This window comes from Sapajus apella, unplaced genomic scaffold, assembly GCF_009761245.1.
Source record: "Sapajus apella isolate SASKATOON/1434 unplaced genomic scaffold, GSC_monkey_1.0 scaffold36, whole genome shotgun sequence".
Lineage (NCBI taxonomy): Eukaryota > Metazoa > Chordata > Mammalia > Primates > Cebidae > Sapajus > Sapajus apella.
The window spans coordinates 5,340,583-5,367,671 of NW_022436976.1; the positions used below are offsets into that span (position 1 = coordinate 5,340,583).

The 27,089-nt window shown below is 36.7% G+C and overlaps 1 long non-coding RNA gene across 2 annotated transcripts in view; it reads right to left on the minus strand.

The window, feature by feature from the left end:
* The window catches only part of LOC116563784, a 164,933-nt gene extending 147,665 nt beyond the window's left edge, over positions 1-17,268 (minus strand). For both annotated transcript variants that reach the window (XR_004274563.1, XR_004274564.1), the window contains exon 1: positions 17,016-17,268. This is a non-coding gene — a long non-coding RNA (uncharacterized LOC116563784). The remainder of the gene's footprint in view (positions 1-17,015) is intronic.
* Between the last annotated feature and the right edge of the window lie 9,821 nt (positions 17,269-27,089).

Here is a 27,089-nt window from a genome sequence, read left to right on the forward strand (position 1 = left end):
GGTCTCATTCTGTCACTCAGGCTGGAGTTTAGTAGTATAATCGTAGCTCACTTCAGCCTCAACTTCCCAGACTCAAGCCATCCTCTTGCCTCAGCTTTCCAAATAGCTGGGACTACAGGCATATGCCACCATGCCCAGCTAATTTCTGTATTCTTTTGTAGAGATAGAGTTTTACCATGTTGCCCAGGCTGGTCTTGAACTCCTGGGCTCAAGCAATTTCCCGCCTTGGCCTCCCAAAGTGCTGGGATTACAGGCATGAGCCACTGTGTCCAGCCCTAAAATATATTTTTAATCTCTCTTTCTCATTTGGTCTCCATCTCCTCTGCTTGAAGCCTAATGACCTTCATCTCTGCCTTTCCTGCTACAGTAGCCTCTTAAAGGGCTCTCTCACTACTCTGGCCTCCTTCCAATACATTAGCCAGACAAAGCCAGAAGTATTTTTTTTTTTTGCAAAAGTGAATCTCCCTGCCTCATTCTGCTTAAATTCTTCAGTAGCGTCTCCTGGCACTTTCAGTAGTAGCCTGAATGTAGCTTCAAAAAGCTACAACAATCTGGCCTAATTTTCCCACAACATTCTCTCTCTATTTTTCGTGATGCTCCTCTTTACTGTTCTCTTCTTCATTCTCAATTTTACCAAGCTCTTTTCTACTTTAAGGGCCTCTTGATTATGAGGTTTGCATATGCTATTTTCATTGCTAGGAATGAACACTCCTCCCATATCCGCCTTTATTAATTTGATTTAAATGTCACTTCTTCAGAGAAGCCTTCCTTGAGCATATCCTCCATTCCAGTGAAATCTGATCAGCTTATTTTTTTATTGTAGCCTTTCCTCTTTATTACTATTTGTCATCAAATGTTTGCATGATTATTTAAAGTCTATCTTTTCCTCCTGAATATAAGTCTCTATATTCAGGATAAAAGACCAATTCCTTGGCTGGGTATGGTAACTTATGCCTGTAATCCCAGCACTTTGGCATGCTGAGGTGGGACGATTGTTTGAGTCCAGGAGTTCAAGATCAGTCTGGGTAACATAGTGAGACCCTATTCTTAAAAAAAAAAAAAAAAATTAAATTAGCCTGGTACAGTGGCTTTCACCTGTGGTTGTAGCTACTCGGAGGTCTAAGGTGGGAGGGTTGCATGAGCCCAAGAGGTTTAGGCTGTAATGAACCTTGATTACACCACTGCACTCCAGACTGGGTGACAGAGCAAGATCCTACCTCAAAAAAAAAAAAAAAAAAAAAGGAAATTTGGAATTTTTTTTTTTCTATTTGCTGTGTTTGTGTCATACATGTGCTTGCCAAAATGTCAATGAATATTTGTCGAAAGATATCCTCAGGCTGGGCACAGTTTGCTCACACCTGTCATCTCAGCACTTTGGAAGGTCAAGGTGGGTAGATCACTTGAGATCAAGAGTTCCAAACCAGCCTGGCCAACATGGCAAAACCCCGTCTCTACTAAAAATAGAAAAATTAGCTGAGTGTGGTGGTGCATGCCTGTAGTTCCTGCTATTCAGAAGGCTGAGGCAGGAGAACCACTTGAACCCAAGGGGCGGAAGTTGCAGTGAGCCGAGATCACAACACTGCACTCCAGCCTGGGCAACAAAGTGAGACCCTGTCTCAAAACAAACAAACAAAAAAAACCAAAGGAAAGATACACATAGTGATCCATATCCATTCTTTGTGATCTCTCTCCTTAGCTGCCTTTTTTCCAGGTCAGCCACTTGGTTATTTTACTATTCTGCATATGACATGGTTTGTAAAACTTTCTTCAACTTGGCCTCATATTTTTGACATACTGTGTTTTTCAATGTTCTCCCTTAAATATATAGAACTAATTATAATATGCCAGATGTGATCTAATAACTAGATAATGTAATGAGATAGTTCTTTCCACTGTCCTTTTTACAAAGTCTATTAATTTAGCCTAAGGTGGTATTTTTTTTTTAGCAGTCCTGTCTCACCATTGGTGCATATTGAACTTATGAATAATTGAAGACAATAAATCTTTTTCTCCCTAAAGTTCCTTGCTAGAAAGCCTCATTTAAAATTGTATATTTTATGTTTTAAACTAATATACATCATTATGCACTTACCATATCCTGCTACCTTTATTGCTAAATATCATACATGGTATCTCTTTGAGGTTTTCTTCATGAGTGGTTTGGCTAAGCATATTTACTTTGTTTACATTCAATGTACAAAAAGCAAGGGACAAAGGTAGAAATTTGTATTTCAGCCTTAGGTAGTGTTAAAGAGTCACACCTTTTTGTTTATACTGTGTGTGTGTGTGCGTGTGTGTGTGTGTATGAATTAGTCCTGTACATTTAAGGGAGAACATTGAAAAAAATAGTATATCAAAAATATAGAAAGAATATATATTTAAATAAACTTGTTTTTTAAATTTCAGCATTTGCTTTTAAAAATGTAAGAGTGGTAGTCTAAAAAATGTAGGCATGTCTCATCTTATTGCGCTTTGCAGCTATTGTGTGTGTTTTTTTTTTTTTTTAGAAACTGAAGGTTTGTGGCAAACTTTTGTCCAGCAAGTCTATTGGCACCATTTTTTTTTTTAATTTTTTTAACAACATGTAATCACTTCATGTCTTTGTGTCATGTTTTGGTAATTCTCACAATATTTCACACTATTTCATTATCATTATCATCTGTGACAGTGATCTGTGATCTTTGATGTAACGATTGCAATTGTTTAGGAACACCATGAACCACATCCATAGAAGACCACAATTTAATAGATAATTGTGTGTGTTCTGACTGCTCTATTAACCGGGAGTATTCTCCAGGTGCTCATCTACCGGTCTCTCTCCTTCTCCCCTTGACTGGGCCTCCCTATTTTCTGAGTCACAACAATATTGAAATTAGGCCAATTAATAATCGTGCAATGTCCTCTAAGTGAAAGGAAGGGTTACATCTCCCTAACTTTAAATCAAAAGGTAGAAACAATGAAGCTCAGTGAGGAGTGCATGTTGAAAGCTCAGACATGTTCAAAGAGGCTTCTTCCACCAGTTAACCAACTTGTGAATGCAAAGGAAAAGTTTTTGAAGAAAATTAAAACCACTACTCTTGTGAGCACGTGAATGGTAAGAAAGCAAAGCAGCTTTATTGCCGATACAGTTTTAGTGGTCAGGATAGAAGATCAAAACAGGCCCAACATTGCCTTAAGTAAGCTAAAACCTGATACAGTGCAAGGCCTTAACTCTCTTCAATTTTTTAAGGCGACAGAAGAAAAGTTTGAAGCTACCAGAGGTTGGCTTATGAAGTTTATAAAAAGAAGGCATCTCTATAAAATAAAACTGCGAGGTGAAGCAAGTATTGATGAAGAAGCTACAGCTATCAAACAACATTGTATCCTAGAGAGAAATCCTGCATGAAAGGAAAAGTCGATCAATGCAACAAACTTCATTGTTGTCTTATTTTAAGAAATTGCTACAGCCACCCCAACCTTCAGCAATCACCATCCTGATAAGTCAGCTGCCATCAACGACGAGGCAAGACCCTCTACCAGGCAAAAGATTATGACTGCTGAAGGCTCAGATGATTGTGAGCATTTTTAGCTGTATTTTTAAATTAAGGATTGTACATTTTTAAAATACATAATGCTATTGTACAGTAAATAAGCCACAGAATAGTATAAACATAATTTTCAAATGCACTGAGATATAAAAAACTTTATGTGGCTCACTTTGTTGTGATATTCACTTTATTGTGGTGGTCTGGAGCTGAACTTTCAATATCTCTAAGGGATGCCTGTATATAGTCCAAGTATTTTATTACCTTAGATTTTGAAATAAGTGGTGTGCCTTGATTATTTCTCAATGATTTTAAAATTAATTAAAAAATAAAAGTTAAAATTGCTGAAGTCTTGTAATAAGTGTATCTTATGAATTTCAGCTATATATGTTCATATAAAGATTAAAAGAACAATTTTAAAAATTGACCTAGGAGGCTTAGAAGACAAAATTGTCCATGAGTCTTATTTTCCTCTACAGTTATTGCTTTGTTCTAAGAAGGAAATTAATGAATGCAATAAAAACTCATAATTTGACTTATAATGATTTTAACTTTTTTAGAACCATTCACTAGAAATATTCATAATTCCAGTTCCACTCAGAAAGCATTTGTTGAGCCCAGCCTCTGTGATCAGCTTTGCAGAAATGCTATTCTCAAAAGACAGGTTTGACCTATTGGCCTATTGGTATCACTGGGAGAGAAGGGTAGAGAATTCTCTTAGTTTGATGAGAAATCTGCATATTTCACGGCCTTTCTTATCTATGATACACCCATAAGAACAGAAAACCAAACACTGAATGTTCTCACTCATAAGTGGGGACTCAACAATGAGAACACATGGACACAGGAAGGGGAACATCACACACCAGCCTGTCTGGGGGTCAGAGGATTGGGGAGGAACAGCATTAGGAGAAATACCTAATGTAGATGAAGGATTGATGGGTGCAAAAAACCACCATGGCACTTGCATACCTATGTAACAAACCTGCACGTTCTGCACATGTATCTCAGAACTTAAAGTATAATTTAAAAAAATCTGGGTTTGTATTTAAGATTATGTTGCTCTGTGTAACCACAGTAGGACATAGAAGAGTAGGAAAAATGCTGTTGAATATATTAAAGAAGTATAAATCTATAATTTGCTCTAAAATTCTTTCAGACAAATAAGTGAGATCACCATAGAATTGATGGAGCATCATTTGACTGTTACATGCAATGAAAAAATGGAAGTAGAAGAAAGAAGACAGAGATGATGAAAGTAGTTGAAGAAAGGGTTCATTAAGAGAGGTAAATTGGCTCGTAAGCATGAGAAATGCTAAGTTTAATGACTCCAGTAAGAAGATAAATATAAGAGAATCTCTTTTTAGAAAACATTTTTCCAAAATAAATTCATTTTTGTTATAGAAATATTATTAGGTATATTTTCCAGATTACTAAAGAAACCCTGGATTCATGCTGGCCCATCACTGCTATTATTACTCTCATGATTCCTTTTGAAACTGACACTATGTTAGGAATAGCCACCATTTATTCAACTAATTTATGTGTCTGTGGGCTGAATTCTTTTAAAATATCGTTTCATTTGTCTATGAAACAACGTGTAAGGTTGATATTAGTAAATATCAGTGTTGTCCCCATTTTACAGATAAACATGAGGCTTAGGGAATTTAATAACTTGTTTAAGGTCTCACCGCTTCTAAATGGCACAATGTGACTTTAGACTTCACTTCCTCTTTATGGAGTAACAAAGGGGAATAATATTGTCAAAACGCAAAGTTATAAATATTACTGTTGAAAGTGTAATATTTGTACAAGGTAATCTTAGACTCATTGATTGATATCAATCAATAAACTAAACTATTTACTTATTCAATTGTACAGGTGTATTTTCATAATTTGATACTGTTATTGACCATATTCATAACATAAAATACAAACATCAGGAAAGCATGAAACAGAAATGACAGTGATTTTATTAAAGGTGTAGTATCTATGTTCTTTAAAGGTGGAGAGTGCATTTTTCCATTTTATTACAAATGTAATAGTTGGTGTATTAAATATAAACAGTGTGAAAAATTTAATGATGTAAATATAAAAATGCTTTATTTAGTTATGTGTATGCATTTATGATACTATCATGGAATGTCATCATTAAAATGTACACCTTATTGAAATTATGTGCATATATACATACACACATCTACACACAATCATGCCATGTTTCATAAACATACAATTATGTTTTGAAATATGTTCAGCTATACAGATATAAATAAATATGCAGACAGACCCCTTACTTACAAATGATTGTTTCAGAAATTTTAAAAGCAGTTATATTTTCAGTCCAGCAACTGTGATTTATGTATTTAACCCTCAATTCCTGAGATAGTATTTTAAGTATAATTTAAGCTAAACCCTAACACTCTGTACCATACTGTTTTTAGAGACAAACTTGACTTTATTCAACAACAAATCTTAATAGAGGAGTTACTGTATTCCACAAACCATGCAGACATTAGCAATACAATGCATAATTCTCAAAACATTTATAGTCTAGTATGAGATACAGAAAAGTCAGCTAACAGAGCTCAGAGGGATACAGTGGGATGGTAACACCAAGGAGTGCCATCACAATCAGACCAGTCCGTGGTGCTTTCTTGAATGAAGTGATAAGTGCCTGGGGAGTTCTGAGGGATGAAAAGCAGTGAGCGAGATGCAGTATGGGATTACGTGGGGTTAAGGGCTGGGAGAAAGACACAACAGAGTTGAGACATAGAGTGAAGGAATATCTCCTTCTGTGCTACAAGAGAGGGTTTTCATCCTCGGTACTATTGACATTTTGGGAAGAATTAGTCATTGTCGTAGGGGGTCGTGTTATGTATTCTAGAATGTTTAGCAGCATATGTGGCCTCTACCCCACTAGATGCTCAGAGTACAGTGCCTCCCACTCCCAACCCAAATCAAAAATGCCTCTCAACATTACCAAATGTCCACACGGAAGCAAAATCATCCCTAGTTGAGAATCACTGTTGTAAGGAAAAAGACAGACAGTAGCACTGGACACTAGGGTAACTTGCTAACTTTATATCGACAAAGAAAGGTCAAATCCCATTTGCACTTTCCAGCATTACTCCCTAGATGCCCTAAATTAGGGTGGATGAGAGATAGTTATATGTGCTTTTTAATGTATCATCCAACTACCTGGGATCTGGATGTTTACAATTCAGGGATTGCTCCTTTTTAGGCATGAGTATAGGTACAGACACATAGACATATACACTGCAAAGACATAAAGCAAAACACCTCTGATTTGGCCATAATATTTAATGATCATCTAGCTTTCATTCCTATATCTTGTCAGCCAAAATTTTTATAAACTTTCCAGAATATAATACATGCCTTCTGGTAGAAATAGGAGTTGAATCAACTTTGCAAATACGATGTTAGTTGCATAAATTTCAAGAGTCTCCTTAAAGGTAGAACATCTGTTTACTGAAGTTTCATTATTTTCCTCTTTAAAGAATAAGCTATGAAAATGATAAAATATGATTGGCTTAAAACACAATATATCCAACTTTAATCACTTTCTAAATCCAAAGATATTTTTAGATGAAAGCAAAGGAGGTCATTTTCAAATCATTTTGTGAAACTTAAGCCTACCCAGAGGAAAGGTAATTTTGTTTGATCCTGAACATCAAGTGAATTTGTTCACCAAACCATTTATTCCAAAAGGTAATTAAAATAATGTAAAATTGATCCAATATATGTTTAACAAAATTAACTAATTATAATCTGCTTAAACCACTTAACCTTTATAGTTCCTTTAAAAGTGTTTGATTTTCTTTGGAAAAATAAACAATGTGCTTTAAAAAGGTGGTGCCTCCTTGTCTACCTTTTTTTTTTTTTTTTGGTAGATGATCCTATGCTAAAACGCCAATATAACAAATACAGTAGACAAACAGCTGAGGGGAGAAAGGAAGATTTCCCCTTAAGTCAAGGGCACGCATGAGAAGGAAAATATTATAAGATGAAGAAATCAGAGTCTTCACATTGTCATAATAAAAATGAGTTCTGTTACCGTAAGTATTGATGTTAATGTCTCAGAACTTATGCCAAACTTTCAAATGAAGTGTGTATCAATTATCTTCCTTCAGATATTCAAGTTGACTTATGGACAAAATATATACTGCAACTCAGCATTTGTTTATTTTCAATTGCTTTCCATTTATTCAAGTCACTGTCAAACAGATATACTTTAAAAAGTTCAACAAATCAAAAAAGCCTAATGGCCTATCACTAGGCTAGATTTATTTTGTACTTATCTATTCTAATACTGAATAGATGTTGAAATTCCAAAGGGTTTGCATGGGCTCTTAGTGTCTGCGAGAGGTATGAAATAGTGATGTAAGAGAAGAAATGTGCTATGACAGCTCCATGCTTTAAAAAGAGTGGAAGAACTAGAACTACCTCAGGGAAAAAATGGTAGAAGAAACCATAAGCCCCGAGGGACTTTCTAATCCATATCTGTCTATTATTAATTCATTATAATTTACTATTTTATTTTGGAGATAAAATTGTCATTATGTCATTTCTAAAACCAAATGACATTATAAAAGACACCCAATGGTAAGAAGTATTAACTGAAATAACTGTCACTGCTACATAGAGTAAAACAAGTTGTACATTGGGAAAAAAGAAATCTGAATGTGATTTCTTTGATGGCAAAGAATCAGGTCACCCATTATACTGAGGTTAATTTGTTGACTCATATTTCCACTTATCCAATGATATTGGATCACATGAACAAATCTCTACCTCTAATCAATTTTTTTATTGAATTGTGACCTTTAATCCGCCTTCTTTTTGATTATGAATGACAGTGACCTTTACCTAATTTAAAGCAGAAACTCTGATGCAAAATTATGCAAACTACACATGTAAATTCTGAATCAAACTAAAGATGTGCATAATCTACTGGTGAGAAATGATTTCAGAAGACATTTATATTAAGGCTGAATGAGGTATCTGAGGGTAAATGAATTAGTCAGCATACAAATGGTTTTTGGAAGAGTTGCAAAGACCAAATGCTGTTTATATTTTCTCAGCTTCTATTTAGAAAAACTGAAATGTCAATATACATACCAATTTTTATTATTTTACTCAACATTTTATGGCATTCAGGAAATGATCACAATGTAATAAAGTCAGACAAGATTATTTTTTAGAGGAGTTGGCAAACTGTGCCTCAATATTCAATTCATTGTCATTTCTATTCATTTTCTGCTGCACAAAAACCTGGCGAAATTCTGCCACAGCATGTGTAGCATGTTGACTTCTTGACACTGTTTTATTTCGTTAAAGAGGAACTTTATGTCCAATAGTATCTGGCAGTCAGTAGTGTTTCTAGGATATATTTAGAAACTACTATCTCAAGGAAGAAAGTTAAAGAATAAAGGAAACTGTTTGTATTGAGAGTCGGATGAATGTCCTGTTCCACATCTATCTCCTGATTCTCGTTTTTTCTACTGGCTCTTTCTTTTTTTCTGTGGATTAATACAAATGGTTCTGAGCTGATATTACTGAGGGCAAACCCAGCTCTGGGTACAAACTAAAATGCAGCCTGATCCTATAATCCACTCTCTCCTTTCTCAAGCCATTCAATTTTACAGAGTGCTGTTAATGCAAACTGGACATTGTTGCTTCTCAAATTATACTTTGTTTTCCATACATACAAAAAATACCAAAATATAAGTACATCACACATACTTAAAACACACAATCTACAGTCTGTATTTTAGGACATAGATACACATGTATATGGGTTTATATATGATGAAGATTATGTCACAGCAGTAAGCCATTGAGTGCATTTCACTGTCAGAACCACACCAAACAGTACCTGGCACAAGCATGTACTTTCATGATTAACACCAGGGGGTTGTCAGATTGCTATATCTGAAATAAACAGATTCACCCTGACAGATAATCAGCATTTTGCACTGCCTAATACATGTTTATCTTTCACTAGCGACATAATTACACTAAAAGTGCACTTAATATAATCTTTCATAGGAAATTAAACAGGTTTGAATGATATGCTTATAATGGATTGGGGACAGAGTGAGAAGGAGAGAAATATCAATACTAGATGTTTTGGGAGAACATATACATGAAGCAATGACCAGGCAATCAATGAGCACTGGAAAAAAATCAATGGCAGTCTGTGTTTAAGGAATTCATTTACATAGTTTCCAAAGCAATCAGAAAAGTCCTACAAAGCTGTGAAATACCCTCTTGATTTTTTTCATGTCCTGATGCTTCTTGTCTTCTGACATGTGTGCTGTGCTCACCTCTCACACAAAAAAAGCTAAGGAGAGTTCTCTTAGAATGAATTTTGTATTTGTCTGATTCATAGTCAACACTTTCAAAAGTTTGCAATCTGGCTTTTGTACTTTGGTAGTGGAAACTCATAGTGGCCTGCACAGACAGCACTTTTAGAAGGAAATTCAGCAAGCTCTGAATTAGCACCTGTCACCTGAGTGGCTAAGAGCACAGACAGATGTGCCATTTTAATAGCCGTAGAAATTAACACGTGCTGTTCCACAGACATCAGGCCTTAAGGATATTAAATCAGGACCTGAGAAGTAGAATTAGGTGAAAATATTAATTTAAATCAATATTATAAATATGATCTCCAGCATAGGAAGCATCTTTCTTTAAGGATATGCTAATTTACAACTATGGTCTGCCCCACTGCCTATGAGAAGACCTCAGGATTTTAAGCCTCACTTGGTTAGTAACAGGTTAGCATCAGCACTTTGATGTCCCATAAATCTCTTTTCTTGGCTTCAAAATAAAACGAAGCCATGAAACACTTAAATAGCTATGTTTATGAGTGGAATACAGGGTAATATAAATTTGATTTTGAACAGAAAACAAATGAGGATAGGGAAGTACTTCAAATGTCTTCAGTGAACTTAGCATGGTTTTGGGCATGTAGCAGACATTATTTTATTTCTTTACTATAAAGCTGAGAAACAGGTATTTTTTTCCATCCAAGGAAGCGCAAGCTCAGAGAGATTCAGTAATACTCCTCGTGTATTGTATTCCAACCCAGGTCTGTCTGTCTGAAACTAGTGCTCTTTCCGTTTCATTATGTTTTCTCTATAAATTCGGTTTACATGATTTTTAAATGTCTTTGGCTTTTGTTTTCTAATGAAGGATGCAGAACTTTAAACCAGGGTCCTATATCCCTTTCATCAATCACAAATACTATCCACAGTCATTTGTAGGCTGTTCCATCCCTCTTTGAATCCAGTAACACCCCAGAAGCCAGTATACAATGGCTTTTCACTTGCTAATCAAAAGGGCTTCGTAAATACTCCAACATCTCCATGGCTAAAGGCTGAAAAAATGAAATGACTAAGAGCTGAGGAACAAAAGGCCTCTAGCAGGTGGTCAGAGTACCCCAATGGGTAGAAAATCCATATGTTGAGTTCCTTTACCTACCCTGAATCTTTGGAGGAACTGAGACCTTTTCCCTGGGCCCTGGCACCCAGAAGAGGATAGAAAGTTCTGCTCTCTGCCCATGTTGGGAGACCTTAAACTGCTTTTCTTGTTTTCCTCCTGCCAGCACTGGCTCTGGAAGCCCACATCTCATTGTTCCAGAAGCACGCTGGCTAGTGATCATTGCTCCTTGGAAGCTTGCCCTGAAACCCACTCCTCCGACAGACTCCATCTCCACACTGCTTGGGTGATGGCGTCTGCCTGGGTAAAACTGGATTTGCAAAATTACTTTCAGAACCCGATTTGTGGTTGTAAACTCTCTCTGTAGGTTTCTTATTGGATTGACTATTCCACAGTTTGCCTTAAAAGCCACCGTGCCGTCTCTTTACTTTCACCCTTACTCAGGACCCTAACTCCTCTTAGCGTATTCATTCCCAGACAGCAAAAGCCTCAGGATGAAGAATAATTTCTCTTTAAGACTAATTATTATTTCTATTTTATTTATACTGTCTGAAGATTTAGTGGCAGAAGTTTAAAAGCTGAAAACTGAAGTTAATAAAAAATGCCAAAGTCTGAATTCTTTGAAATCTTCTAAACCCTCTTCTCATCCCAAGACATCTCCCTAATATCTTCTATATTTTTCTATTTTTCTCTTAGTCTCCTTCTCGTCTTACCTTTCACTCTGGTTCTTTTACCAGTTGCCCCTCCTTTTAACTTCCAAAATAAGAAATCATAGTATATATTATTTTACCCATTGGAATAATTTTCTTTCTTGTTGCTATTTTTAAAATTAAGCATGTGTAAATTTTAATATGTTGTCAGAGAGCATAGGCTCAATGTTTGGAATATAGCTAAGTCTCAAGAAATGTGTTTAATGGATGGATGTTCCTCTCATTGCTTCTGAAACACCTTTTTAAAAATACATAACCTAAGCTAACTGGATTTTTACAAAATTCAATCAACCATTCAAATATTAATCAAGAGTAGGCTCTAGTTTGAAGGCTAAGGCTAGGACTGTGAAGGACACAGATTAAGTGTGATTTTCACCCTCAAGTAGTTTACAAAATACTGGGAATACAAGAATATGACCCATGAAACAACCTGGGAAATATGAAAAAAGAACACAGAGACTGACTTGTGTGATATAAACTGCAGGCATTGTGAATAGACAGAAAAGAGATCTCAATTGCAGAAAGGGCACTTGATTAATTTTTCTGAGAGAAGATGGAACTATACATAACTTTAGCCTTAAAACAATAACAGTAACAAACACACTTTCTAATCCAGATACATCTAATCTGATGAAGTTTTGCTTACCAAAATGTACAGCTTATTAATGACGTTTTGGTTTTGAGCTTGAATATGTTAACTGTCCAATCTGAACTGATTGCCAATACATTTCAGAGTTAAGTTGTTTAAATATTTTTGCACACCTTCCTCAGTGAGAAAAACCCCTTGGTTTTTATGTTTAATTTCAGGAAATTAACATCTTTTTAGATAGGGAGCTCAGTATTGCAGCCAAAGAATTTAGTAATGAGCAACACATTCTTCAAATGGTGGTTGGTCAGTTTTAACTCCATTGACTGTTTCTATCAACACAGACTCAAAATCACCATCCTCTGTTTTCCTCTCACTACTTTTTTTTTTTTCTTCAAGGAAAGAATATCAACCAAGTAATGAAGAAATAAAATCTGAAAAGAATGTCTCACAGGCTAAGGGACTCACTCAGCAAGAGACGATGGCAGGGTTAGCTCAAAATTAAATTAATCCCCAACCTTTCCTGTACCAATGGTTGACATCTAACTTGGCTAATCTGGGAAAAACTGATATATTAAAATAACTTTAAAGATAGGTTCTTGGGTTTTCTGCCTGCCAGCAGATAAAGGTTGTGGATATACAGGGCAGTCCATCTGCCTGATACTTCAAATAAGATCTAAAAAGAATGCTGGTATCACAGAATACCATCAAAATTGTTTTTCATTTGTTACTTGAGAAACGTGTAGCTTGCTCAATTGCTACTGACCCATGTTCTGCAAACTTCTGCCACTAGATTATGTGTTGATGCAGTTCGGGATTTTGTTTATATTAGGTATCTGATATCTATAGGTCAAACAAACATAGGCTTTGAATCAGATTCCTATAGGTTACATGTATAATAGTTCCTCTTTTCACATTGGGAGGAAAGACAGTGAGAGACAATTCAAAGACTATCCCAAATAAACAGACAAAAGTAAGGCCACAAATGCTGCCCTGTACAGACCTGTTCTTACTCAGTTCTCCTTAAGGAGGTAACACCTACTGACACAAGGACAGATAATTATGTTCAGTGTTCCACAGTCAGACTGTTTAAACACGCATTGCTACTTCATTTGTTTTCTTTATCTGCTTTTCTAATGTGCTGATGTATTTTGGCTAGGGAAAATTTCATTCAGATGGATCCAGAGAAGAGAAGGGCAAGGAAAAGAGCCACTACTACCCAGACTTTCAAGAAAGGGATGACAAGACAGAAAAAAAATATTTCTCTTATGTGAACAGTTGATTGCATCAAAATTTAAATTGTTATCAGAACTTCAATGGCATTACCAGGAAAGGTAGTTAGATAAAGCCTCAGGTTAATTTCCATCATTACCAAGCACTTTACACCACTGACAAATTTTAAACATATAAAGAGATGTCAATCTTGCTCTTTAGACAGAAAAACAAGGTGGGGAGTGGTGGCTCTTCAAAGGCTGTCAGTAGACAAGTCAGTCAATTACAGATCTGATTTAGTTCTTAACTCCTGGAGGTAAAAGACAAATGTTCTGCAAGAATAACCATTCCTGACATGCATTAAATGAAACAACTATTAAAAACTATGCGATCATGATAATACAGATTGAGGTGAAGGGCTATGAAAAGAGTTGAAAAATCAGAATCAGATATTTGAATCCAGATGATAAATGGGTAAATCGAAGCATTTTTGCTATTTGTAGGGGGTGGAATGTCCCTACTATTAGTCGTCAGAGATAATTAGCGGCAAGGAAAGGCATTATTGTGTGATTTTTCAAAGCCAGGAACAGAATAAATGTGTTCACATCCCAGTTCTACCCCAACTGTGTGGCCTTGGCTTAGTTACTTAACCTCTCTGTATCTCTCTTTATCTTTGAAATGGGGATGATGGTTTCACTGACCCCATAGTGCTGTTGTACAAATTTGAGTCCTTGCCGATAAAGCAAAATCTGTTGAGCTTTCAATCAATATCATAATGAATCCATATGCAGCAATAACTTCCAAGATTTAGGAAATAAATACGGTATTATAGAATCCTTCAAATGTTTACAGATGATACAAGCTTTGAATGTTTACTGATGAAGCACATCATTTCCCCTTAAGCAGGGTTGCAAGCTTCTATGGCCCCAGTGAATACTCCTGAAGTTAGAGGGAACTTATTAACACCTTCCATAGCGTCCTTTTAAGATGATAATTTATCTTTTTAACTGTACTCAGTAAAAGCAGTCAAAAAGAGCCAGGTGGGAATAACAACATGGTATTATATATAAACATAAGGTTTACCAGTTCTACAGATTCTGCTGCAAGGCACACTAAAATGGAGTAAAATGTAACTTATCCTGAACAGTTGCTAGAATGAGTTACCGGAGGAATGGCAAGTTTACAGATGAAGCAAAAGAAACCCAAGGGAGTTGAGGGCTGTGACCATTTTATTTAGGATGCATAGTTGTAAAACCTAACTTAAGGCATACAAGTAAGGTCTTTGGAGAGTTTTCTCAGAGGTTTGCTAACAAATGCGAAAGTCTATAAAATATGTGCTTTTGAAATAACTCTGTGAAAGGATGGTTTGAGATTCCACGGGGAGTGCCTTTATACCTGTCAAACCCTGGTAATTTGGTTGAAAAGAGAATGTCTCGTTGTTTGCATTTTCTCTGTCCCCAAAAGATCTCCTTGGCCACTTTTTATATCTATCCTCAGCTTGACTGCTGACAAGAGTATTACATGGCGTTCCTTTGTTCTGAAAGGGCATCCTTTAGTTTCACACTAGTCTCAAGTTCACATAACCTGGCAATCCCATGCACCTTTCCATCTGTTAAGGTTTTCCTGTGTAGGGTGCTGCTCTGAAACTCATTTTAAATATGGAATTGTCATCCTTTACTGTTAGTGACGAATCCTTTTCTTGCACTGTAATGCTGAAGGTGTGAATAGAATTCTCCATTGACAGTGTCTGTGAAGAAGATATTCATGGACAACTACATGGCTCAAATAGAAAAATTCAATTGGCGCTTCCTGGAAAGCCTCAGTTTACTTTATAACTCAGTATTTCAAAGAGTTTTACAGAAATTCTAATTACTGCATAAGAAATAAGTCAAATTCCTCTTCTCTCACTGTAAAGGGCTTTTATTACCCACTGCTATAAAACATACATCTTTTTTTTTCTGTTGCTATCCTAGCTGAGTAGCTTGCATACCAATAGGATCACTAAAATGCCACGAAGCAGAACATATTTATCTGTTAAATTCTATGTACAGTAACCTAACAAATGCCAGAGACAGAAAGATTGCCCTCTGCACAGTAATACTTGTGTAGATGTCTTCTTTATGCTAACAATGACAGGACTTCATGCCTTGTACTGCACACAAAAATCAGGGTGCATTTTTTTTCAATAGAAGACTCTGTATCAAAAAGAAAAAGAACTGCACATTTTTGGCATTGAGATATTTTATGTGGATAATAAATTTTTTCCCTCGAACTCCACTAACTACAAGTATCTACCTAGAAGATGAAATGTAAGATTTATGTCATCAGAACTATTCAGTATACCAGAGGATAATTTTTTCTTCTTTTCAGGACTGTCAACTTTGTTTACTGTTTATGTTCAATTCTATCCTACATAAGAGATTAAATAGCCTTGTCATAGCCACAAGTCAAAGCCTTCTTAGAAAAATAAGGTAATAAATGCAAAATTAAATTAATAAGGAGTACTTTCAAAGACATATTACATTTATTGAAATCTAAATTGTAACTGGAATGTTCTAATTATATTTGTACTCATCAAAAAGAGATTTTTGAGTCTATAATGTTACGACATTTTAGTATGTTTTAAAATGGATATGACTAAGGAATGATTCAAATATTGTAAATAACTTCAAGGAGACACGTATGAAGTAATGTAAGCACAGGAATTGCTTACATAAATCACCATGTATACTGTCGAATCTACTAGCCTCTCACATGCATTTTTAATCCAAACTTAATCATTTGGCTATTGAAATCATTCTTACAAATTGATCTGAGACAGTGTTATACAATCATAAGGGTGTCTTAAAGCCTTACTACATTAATTTTCTGTAAAACAATTTCAATCTCAAAACAGCAAATAATCACATGGATAACGACAGTAACTGAATCCTAACTAATTGTAATACTTCTGCATAGCCAAGTAACAATTTATAAATTGTGAAGAATAAATCTATTTGATAGGCCTGTTAGCAATAAGGCCTTCAGCTTTTTGCTTGGCAACAGGATGAAGTAAAATCTATTATTTTGTTGCTTTTGTTAAAAATATTTCAACAGTTAGTTATTTTTCACAGAAAATGCTGCAGGAGGGTTCCAGGTTAAAAAAAATCTTAACACGGTTGAATTTTACACTTGGCTATTATTGGCCAGCATACATAATAAGTTAAACCATATTGAGAAATTAATATTTTTCTAAGAGGGAAAACTTGATAGAGAATTATATATTTACATTAGAGAGTGGATACTCTAATCTTTCTGGCATTGTAAAACTGAAGCTGGCTGCTGGGAAAATAAACATTATAATACCCGGCACTTAAACAATTGTACCTATATGGTTAAGTAACAAAAGCGTGAGGCACCTGGAATCACAGTATTTGTGCCTAATGCCAGCAACAATATAAAGCATTCAAGTGACATTTGATAATGAGCAGACAGTGGAGGCATTACACACGTCTTTAGAAGAATCAGACTTCCTACCTTGAAAAGACAGATGGAGGTAAGTTCCTTTATATTAAAAAAAAAAAGTTGTAAGTAAAGCCAGGCAGCAGTTGCAGTAAATTGAGTCCTTTCAGTCACTGTATACATACAGCAGTTCTGCAATAAGGGGAAAAATATAATGGGAGGAGCGGCTGTGAACGAGTGACCTCCTCAAGCTGAGTCCTCTCTGTGAACCAGGCATTGAGAGCCACGGCTCCTGATTTGCATGGATTATCTCCACTTGAACAGATACAGAGCAGATACATTTAAATTGAGCTGGCACAATGGCAAAAAGATGGAAGAGTGCGTGAATGAGGGAAGGCGAAAGAGAGGGAGAGGGAAGGCGCAAGAGAGGGAGAGAGAAAGAGAAACAGACACGAGATCGGAGAGCGTGGATAAGCTGGTTCTTGGAGAACTGTGCCTCAGAAGAGCTACAGCTCCCTCTTCATGTCACAGTTGTAAGATAAGAAATGTTGTCATTAAGAACTTGTTAATCGTAGAGAAAAATATACTCGGATTAGCTGATGTTCGATCCAATCCAATTTTTATGAACATTTTATGATCCTCCCTATTTTGTCATTAGGGTTTCAGACAGCATACCAAAAATCTTTTATTAGTAGCCAGGTAAACAAATTTGGCTGAAATTCTGAGTTTTGAATGAGATCAGTGCTTTGACTTGAACGGCGTAGACAGCAGTGAAAGAACACAGACAATTCGTTAAGTGGAATATTTATTTTGAAAGAAAATTAATCCCTGTTAACTTTCAAAGAGCTAGTGATATGTACTGTAATGTAAATAGAAAATAGTACTTAAATATCTCTTAATGATTAATTATCTCAAAAGAACCCAATTGTACTACTGAATGGTAGCTTTTTAAAAATGTCTTTAAGTTGCTATTTTTTTTTCATATTGCTTTTGTTGGCATTTCAGGGTAACAGAAATTGCTCTCTTTGTACAATGCAGATGTATCTTTAAATAAACAATGGTTATTAACTTATTCATTTAGCATCTCTAGAGGTTTTCTGGGTTGTTTTATATTCATATTTTTATTTTAAAAATAAGAAAGAGGAGAGGGCAGATATGATCATAACTTGCCAACAGCCACTCAGTAAGTCCGCAGCAGATCTCAGAAAAAAAGAATAACCCTCTTTTAGCAAGCTAATGTGAAGCCTGCCTTCTCTTTGTGTAAAGGTGTCAGCAGATACTTAAACAGCCCTGCAATTAAGTGAATTCAAAGGAAAAATCAGTCAAACCAACTAGTTGACTCAAGTGATCATAGCCTTATAGGAGCTAACATTAACTTGGTGTGAATCAAATGACATAGGTTAACTATATTTCACCAAATGGCATTAAAAATCTCAACATAAACATCTAAGCACATTGCAGAGAGTAGTCAGGAGTTCAGAATGTTTGCTGCTATTGGGACTTTATAGACTGTCAGGAAAGATAAAGAACTTAAACACACTACACTTATAAGAACTCTGACTTGATGGACAGAAGTGATACTTAAAAGGAAATCTCAAGGAAAACACCAACACACATTTCCATGAGATTTAGTAGAGATCTGTAGTTTCTGAAGTATGCAGACTTAGTGACTATAACAGTGTTTAGGAAACAATTGCCTGAAAGTAAAAGGGTGAAGACAATAGTTATTTTATGTCTCTGACATCCAATAGTCTGATTGCTCTCTGAGTGGATGGGTGAGTTCTCTGGGTTCTTTTTCTATCTATTTGAACACAGCTTATACACAGGTTGGACTTGTAATGTTACTGAGGTCTTAATATTACTTTTCAGGTTGTAAACTCTTTTGAATCGGGGACCATACAGTTTCCTCTAAAATATCTCTCCAAATATTTTGAAAGTGTCCTTTACATATTGTAGATGTTTCATCAATTTTTGCAGAAAAAATATTCAAAATAACAGCAAAGCATTTATATTTTCTATACCAGTTGTTTAATGTAAAAATTGGATTCAGAATTAGGTCTTCTGTACTGTCATGAATACAAAGGGAAATGTAAATATAAATATCTTGCCATATAAAGAAAAGCGATAACAGTACCAGTAGTACTAGATTGTATATTGACATGTAACCATAGTTAGGTGCCCCTTCTTTAAACTAGGGGATGCCTTCCAGATGGCATATTTAGGGGTCTGAATCATAACTATCTGGGCACCAGTTTTGTGACTCGGACATTTATCTGTCTGACCACGGTCAAGTTACCTAACTTCCCTAAAAATATGGATAATACAATAACCTTACTTATATAGTTGATGTAAGAAATAAAAGAAAAGGCTTAGCATAGCACCTGCATAAACACTTAATCAGTGTAAGGTATAATTATAATTATTACAAATCTGTTTCCATTGAACTTCATTGTCTATCTCTAAACTGGGAAGTGTTATTATGGTGTCTACTGAATGTAGAAAGCAGATGGCTCTGTTTGTTATTGGCTTTTTCTGGCCGGTGTATGAGAGGGGCTCCTTCCTATTCCCTGACAACCAGAAAGAAGGGTGCTTTTACCTTTTCATAAATGACAAAAATAGGAATACTGTTCTCAGGAGAACCAGACAGTATTGTAGCAGCAGATCCAACCTTCTGTACAGGAATGGAAATGGCTTCCGTGGTACAATGTGAAGGGCACCCAGAAGCTCTCTGGTCCAGAAATATCTTCCCGTCTGTCTTCTCCTACTTCCTAAAATGCCACCATTAGGGGTTCATTTCTATGTTTTACTGGCTTCCCAGTCTTTTTCAATTCACTTACTACTGGCAAAATTAACCCATGAACAAAGTTACACTTAGAGCGACACGTGAATTCACAGTAGTTTTAATTATTCTATCAGAGATACTTTGTTCCAGTAACTAACTGAAGATCCATATGCCAAGTAAAGTCAGATTTCAGTTAAGGTAGAGAGAAAGCACCTCTGTGTGGGGGTGACATCCTAATGAAGATGGTGCCACACCTGTGCTCATGTGTTCTTGGGTCTGCTAGTGTGGGAGGAAACTTGCAGCAGGAACTCAGAGAATGACTGTGGAGGTGCTGGCCGAGAGATTCATTCACTCCTTCAACGAAAATGCAGTGTTTTGTCAGCAAGAACCTAGGGTGTGTATATATATATATGAAAATGTATCATCCTTGCCTTCAGTTTTTAGTGGAAGTGTTAGAAGCAGATATATAAACAGATTGATAGTAATCTTGGGCAACTGTACAAAGGAAAAACATACAGGGGAAAGAAAGCAAAGAAGGGGGCAATTAAGGAGTTCTCTATAGTCTAGATGATGCTTGATGTGACTCTTGATGACAGAGTAGGAGCTGTTTGGGCAAGGGATGCAGAAGGAGGTAAGGGACTCAGGAGGAGAAGGCCAGGGTGAATGAACACGAAGACAGAGGCAGGGCAGCAGGGGAGAGCACCACGAGCTGGGGCAAGCTAGGGCAATCGGTGTTATTTGCTCAGAGCATAGAGTAGAGGATCAGTGGGAAATGGAGACAGACCAACTGAAATGTTAGGGCACGACTGGGGTGCAGGCCACAGAAAGGAGCCACGAGGCATAAGCATGACGGATCATTTGCACCTCCTGAGCCTCACTCAGCCTTTGCCTTGAGCATGTGTTCTTCCAGGCTCCCCAGACCTGGGAACACGCACATAGAGAAATGTTTAAATGACAAGGAGTGCTGTCTACTGTGAGAAAAAGGGGGATGTAGTGCCAATTAGACTAAAGATCTAAGTATTTGGGGAGTTGAAATAGTCCAAAATTGTTTGTATCTGCCACCCTGTTTCTTAACCCAAAATGCTGTATGGTATATTCTTATATGAACTAAAATTAATTGTATTTGGAGACTTCAGGCGCAGCAAATCAAGGTGGGAATTGGTGCTGGAGTGCTGGAACTCATTTAGCATAGAAAAAGTATCACACATTGAAATGTTTAGTGAGACAGATTACCAGCATTAATGCCATTAATACTAATGATGGGTAATAATTGAACAAATATATTTATAAAACAATAATGATAACAGAGTCAACCCAAATAGCAAACCTCTCATGTCTAATATAAGACATTATAAGCTTCTCATTCTCTATTGCTTGAATTTTAGTGATTTTGACATATTTATCCAGAAAATATCGAAGCTTCTATACTTAACCTAGGAATGACAAATTGCTTCTTGTAAATATTACACTTACAGTAAAATTCACTATAAGATAAATGATTACATAGATATTGGACCCAGTAGTGGGAAACATATTTGAATTCTAATAAGGACTGGTTCAAGCTTAAAAACAATTAATAACTGTCAATTTCCCATAAACACAATGACAAGCAAAACCTCTAGAAAGGGCACCCAAACCACAAATGATTAAAAAGTTATGCTGATTAACAGAATGACTGAATATATGAGGATTCTTTAAAATTATCTTTCGATGGTAGCCTTCCCTCCTCACCCCCACTGGCTACAATGGAGGTTGAAAGAGTGGTTTCATTCAACATTCTAGTCTTTCCCAAATATTTTAAAACCACTTAAAGTTCCATAGCAGCCAGGAGGGTATGCTATTTAAGTTTCCCTTCAATAAAAACCTTGTGGTTCTGTGGCAGGGAATGAAGTGAGCTAACAGACTTCACCTTCAGAATTCACCTTATCAGGTAGTTTTTAGATAACGACTAAGCTCAATGGGGTTCTTTAGGTCTGTTTCTGCCCAGTGCAGGATTCCTCTCATGGGTAGTTTTTATTCCTAGTTCCATTTGGGTTGGTCAAGACTGTCGGGTTTGCACTGTGGTCTAAGGCTTATCTGCTCAACCCCTGACCCTTACCTCTTTTGATTTTCAGAGATTTAGGTCCCTGATCAAACTCTGAGATTCTTACATTCTCATTCACTTTCAGTGTTTGCTTCCTAGCAGACACAAGTTCCTAATGATTAACAATTTTTGTTTAATGCAGAACCAACCCTTTTTTCTCATTCCTTCACTTCAGTGTTCAAAGAACTTGGTTCTTGCTCTCACGTATCCATCTCATGTCTCCTAGACAGCTCCTTTACTTCCCAGATATTCTTATTTTTGAAACAATATTCTTTGGAGAGGCAGAAGTTCTCCAGGACTTGCTCTTACTGAATTGGGTCTCAGGTTACTGCTTTGTTTCCACATCTCTGTTGTACAGAGTACAAAACATAGGCACACTACCAAACACAGAACTGAATAGTCCAAAAGACTTATTAGACTAACTGCAACAGACAGGCAGCACAAACAACAGGCTGATGTACTTAGATCAATCAGGTGCAGGAAGACAATCAGGTTCATTGTTGAAAGAAGTTCACATTAAGGAGGATTTGAAAGATGTAAGAGAATCTAAAAGGATCTTGCTGGTAGGTAGTGTGAATTCTTTGTGATATAAAGAGTGACAGACAAAAATAGATGGAGCTTTAGGAATGAAGTCATTAGTGAAAATGATTGGGCACTGAGATTTTAAATTCAATTCCTAGCTCTACTACTAAGGTACTTATGTGTTCCCATTGCAAAACGGATAATAACTTGTCCTTGTAGTCCATTTGTAAAACCCTACCTGTTTCCCAGAAAATGACACTGCTTAACAATAAAGGCATATATTAATGAATCCTTTGCATTTTAGATTTTAAGATGAACATCAGTAAGGAAAAGAATCCTTTTGAAAAACTTTGGTGTCTGCAAGGCATTCCTAAAGAAAGCCAGAAAGCCAAGTGACTTATACAAAGAAGATATCTACCTGAACACTGAACCCTAAAAAAATGGATCTACATGCACCTGCTATCACTCAAGAAGTATATTATTAACCTGTATATATAGATATAATTATTCCAAGGAAAACTGCAATAATTTGTTGTTCCAGGTTAAGTAAATAAAAATCCAACACCTTTAAAAAGTTATCCCAAATATTTATAGTGTTTAACAAATTTGAGAAATAGTGCTGATTTTGACAATTTCTTGCATATGCCCATCCTACTTCTAATCTCTGATTCGAAGCAATAGTTTCCCAGCCTGTAGGTACAGGTTACAAATACTAAGTGTATAAGGATTCTGATGCATATGTCAAGGGAATGGAGGAAGACCAAGAGATCATGGCATTTGCTGACTGAGCTGTATTTTAGTTTCTTTTGCAATCAATTCTTTTATTTATTCTTTCACTCACTTCTTTAGTAAATATGTATTCAGTGTCTACTGTCTGGGGATGCAGTGGTGAACAAAGAGAGACTTGTTTCCTTTCCTTGCGGGGTTTATTAGCTAGCAAGGAATAAGTAACTATATTATGTGATACGCTAGATTGGAAAACCTGCAACAATACTTGGTAACTTCTATAGATGAGTGGAACCTATTTTCTCATCTCTTGATTCTGGACTGGGCTTGTCACTTACTTTGACCAAAAGAATTTGACAGAAGTTAGATTGTACCTGTCCTTCTGGGATCTTGCAGTCTGTGCTCACTCCCTGAAACACTACTGCTGCTACAGAAACAATCTCAGGCTAGCCTATGGAGGATGAGAGACAACATGACGAAAGACCCCAGTCATCTCAGAAATCTCAGATGGGGGCATGATAAATTATTCAGCTCCTGCTGACCCCCTAGTAAATTTCAGATGCATGAGCCAGTCCAGCTTAGTGGTCAATCAAAGCCAATTGTCAACCTGCAAAGTCATGAACTAAATATATGTGGGGTTTTTTTTTTTTTTTTTTTTTTTTTGTTTGTTTGGTTTGGTTTTAAGTCACTAACTTTTGGGGGCTTCTACAAAAGCAGACTAACACAAATGACAAAAAGAGCTATGATAGGAATAAACTTAGGGCACAGAGGACAGAGACATGTTAATCCAATCTATTGATGTCAGGGAAGTCTGCCAGAAGGAAATGACATTCAACCTGAGATGGATGGAGCCAGAGTGGCAGCTAGCTAATGACCTTGACCTCAGTGATGTAAAAGCTTTATAGGTAAGAAGGCATTCCTACCATATACATCAGAAATAACTGCAGATATTCAAGCCAAAAACCTTGAAGTTGCCCTTGACTTTACTTTTACATCTCACATAAAATCCCCTGTAAATTCTGTCATCTTTACCTGAAATACATCTAGGATCCAGCCAATTTCACCATCCTCACTACTACTCTTCAGATATAGACCCCATAGTCACCTTAATTAGCTCCTTATGTCCTATGGTCTGTGAGATATCACAGACTTCCTGCTTCCCTGGAGTCTATTTCCACCACAGAAACTAGAAAAAGACAGCTAAAGCACAAGTTAGATCTTGCCATTCCTCTGCTGAAAATCCTCTGTAGTGAGTTGAATTGTCCCCACCACCCCAGAAGTTATGCTCATATTCTAATCCCTAAAATCTGGGAATGTGAACTTATTTGAAAAACAAACAAACAAAAGATCTTTGAAGAAGTAATTAAGGATCTGAAGATGAGATCATCTTGTATTATTCAGATGGGCTCTAAATCCAGTGACAAGTGTTCTTATAAGATACAGAAGGAGAGGATGCAGTGACACTGAGGAGAAGGCCACCAGAGGCACAGACTGGAGCGACATAGTCCCAAGCCAAGGAATGTCTGGAGCCATGGGAAGCCAAATGAGGTAAGGAGGAATTTTCCTTTAGAGCCCTTGGAGGGAGCACAGATCTACTAACACCTTGAGTTTAGACTTCCGTCCTCTAGAAGAACTAAGGCAAAATACATTTCTGTGGTTTTAAGTAATTTAGTTTGTAGCAATCTGTTATGGCAGCCCCAGGAAACTAATACATCTTCCAAAGGTTTCTTACGTCATTCAGAGTAAAACACAATCGCCAAAGTCCTAACATTGGCTCACAAGGCCATGTCTGGACTGCCTGCCCCTACACCTGACCTCTCTGACATCATATGGAACCCTCTCTCTGTTCTTGGCATGTGAGCCTCTCTGATCTTCTTACAGTTCCTCCAACACATAAGGTATGCTGCCTTCTCAGGGCCTTTGTGTTTATTGTTCCTTCTGCCTAGCATGCTCTTCCCCTGGGTATTCTACCTGTCTGACTCTTTCAGAATTTTCCCCAAAAAATGTCTTTATGTAGTGAAGACCTCCCTGATCACCCTATTAAAATTCCATCCACTGCCCACAACTTTCCATTCTTTGCCCAGCCCTCTCCTTCTTCTCTGCCTTACTTCTCTCTACAAACCTCATCACCTCCGACCCAATATATGTTCTATTTATTCATTTATTTGTTTAATGTCTTCCCAACTAAAATCTGAGCTCCATGAGAGGGACATCTTTGACTTTCCCTCACTTCTTTATGTGCAGCATTTAGGATAGATGGCCAGTAAATAACTGTTCAATTTAATAAATAATATGTTTACAATTTAAGAAAAATTATTTATATTGAGAATCTGGAAACTCTACTCTCTCTTGTTCTTCTGGGAAACAGTTCCAAATCTCTCTAGAATCCCCATTAATGACTGAATGGAACTCATGCTGCTAATCCTCTGGAGTAAAAGAGCACTGATGCTATAATTTTACAGGACAATGTCACTATTCTGTTATGGCAAGAAGATCATATACAATTTGTACTTTGAAGCCCCTTGGTTTTAACTTGTCACTTTACATTTGATTTCATGCTAGGCTCCAGAACGTCGAGTGAAATAGTAATGAGGGAATAGCAGCAGCACTAGCAACAGGTAATGCAAGTTGAAATTTAGGGGCTTTTTAGAAGGTTGGAAGGCAACAGGATGAAAAGGTGGATACGCATGTAAAGCGGTCTTGGGATGCGGGACAGAGCACCTGTGTCCTTTGCTGATTTTCTTTGATGGAATTTCAAAGAATTTAGGGCATGTTCTTAGAGACTGATAGCTTCTAAGCCTCCATTACATGTACGTGTGGAGTATAAACACAGAGTTTGCACTAGTTTTTACAGTTCATGCTTCCTATATAGCGGACTATGAACTCAAAGCCCAACATCAAATGTATTTGGCAATTAAAATGGACATAGGTATAGATATATAGTATGCATCTATATATCAGCACTTCTTTCTCCAGAATGTATAAGACAATATAAATAAAGCATTATAAGGCATCTTTTGCACCATCCTCAGTCATCAGAAAAGGAAAACGGATAAAACAGAAAGCTTCAGAAGCTCCTGTCACTGTATCCATGCTATTTGGCTTTAGCATGCAACTTCAGAGATGTCTGCATAGCAACAAAAACTGGGACAATACTTCTGTCCTTTGAAAAGCAAGAGGAGAGCTGAAATGAAATTATAAGCAATCAGCAGGAACATAAATGAGAGGCTGTATTCCAGAAGTGGAATTAGTTCAACTAAACTGAAGTCTAATATAGTAAAAGAGTTGACAATGTTGTGGTATTTTAATTAGGGCTGGAGTTTGGGTTAGATTCAGATAAAAATCCTCAACTGCTTATTCCTGGCATACCAGCACTGCCCAAACATCTTAGTTTGCAAAATTAGGCTAGGAATAGCGCCCAAACAGGATTTCTGAAAAGATTCTTGGGACTTTCTTTTTTGACTAAGGCTTGAAATTCTACAATGATTGCAAGACCCACCTGCCCTGCTTTTAAAAAAAAAATGTTTTGGCTAGAAGCTGGGAGTAAAATAACATAAGAAAAATGTTTATGTGTACTTGCAATAAAAGTTACCTACACTAGTTTATATATTAAAACAAGATTTGAGTGGATTTTTTTTTTTTTTTTTTTGAGACGGAGTTTCGCTCTTGTTGCCCAGGCTGGAGTGCAATGGCGCGATCTCGGCTCACCGCAACCTCCGCCTCCTGGGTTCAGGCAATTCTCCTGCCTCAGCCTCCAAAGTAGCTGGGATTACAGGCATGCGCCACCATGCCCAGCTGGTTTTTTGTATTTTTAGTAGAGACGGGGTTTCACCATGTTGACCAGGATGGTCTCGATCTCTTGACCTCGTGATCCACCCGCCTCGGCCTCCCAAAGTGCTGGGATTACAGGCATGAGCCACCGCGTCCCGCGAGTGGATTTTTTTTTTCAAATTTCTCGACATACTGCAGAAAGACAGACTTAACTATATGCTTCACTTTGATGACAAAACGTAATAAATGGATATGCATTTAAATA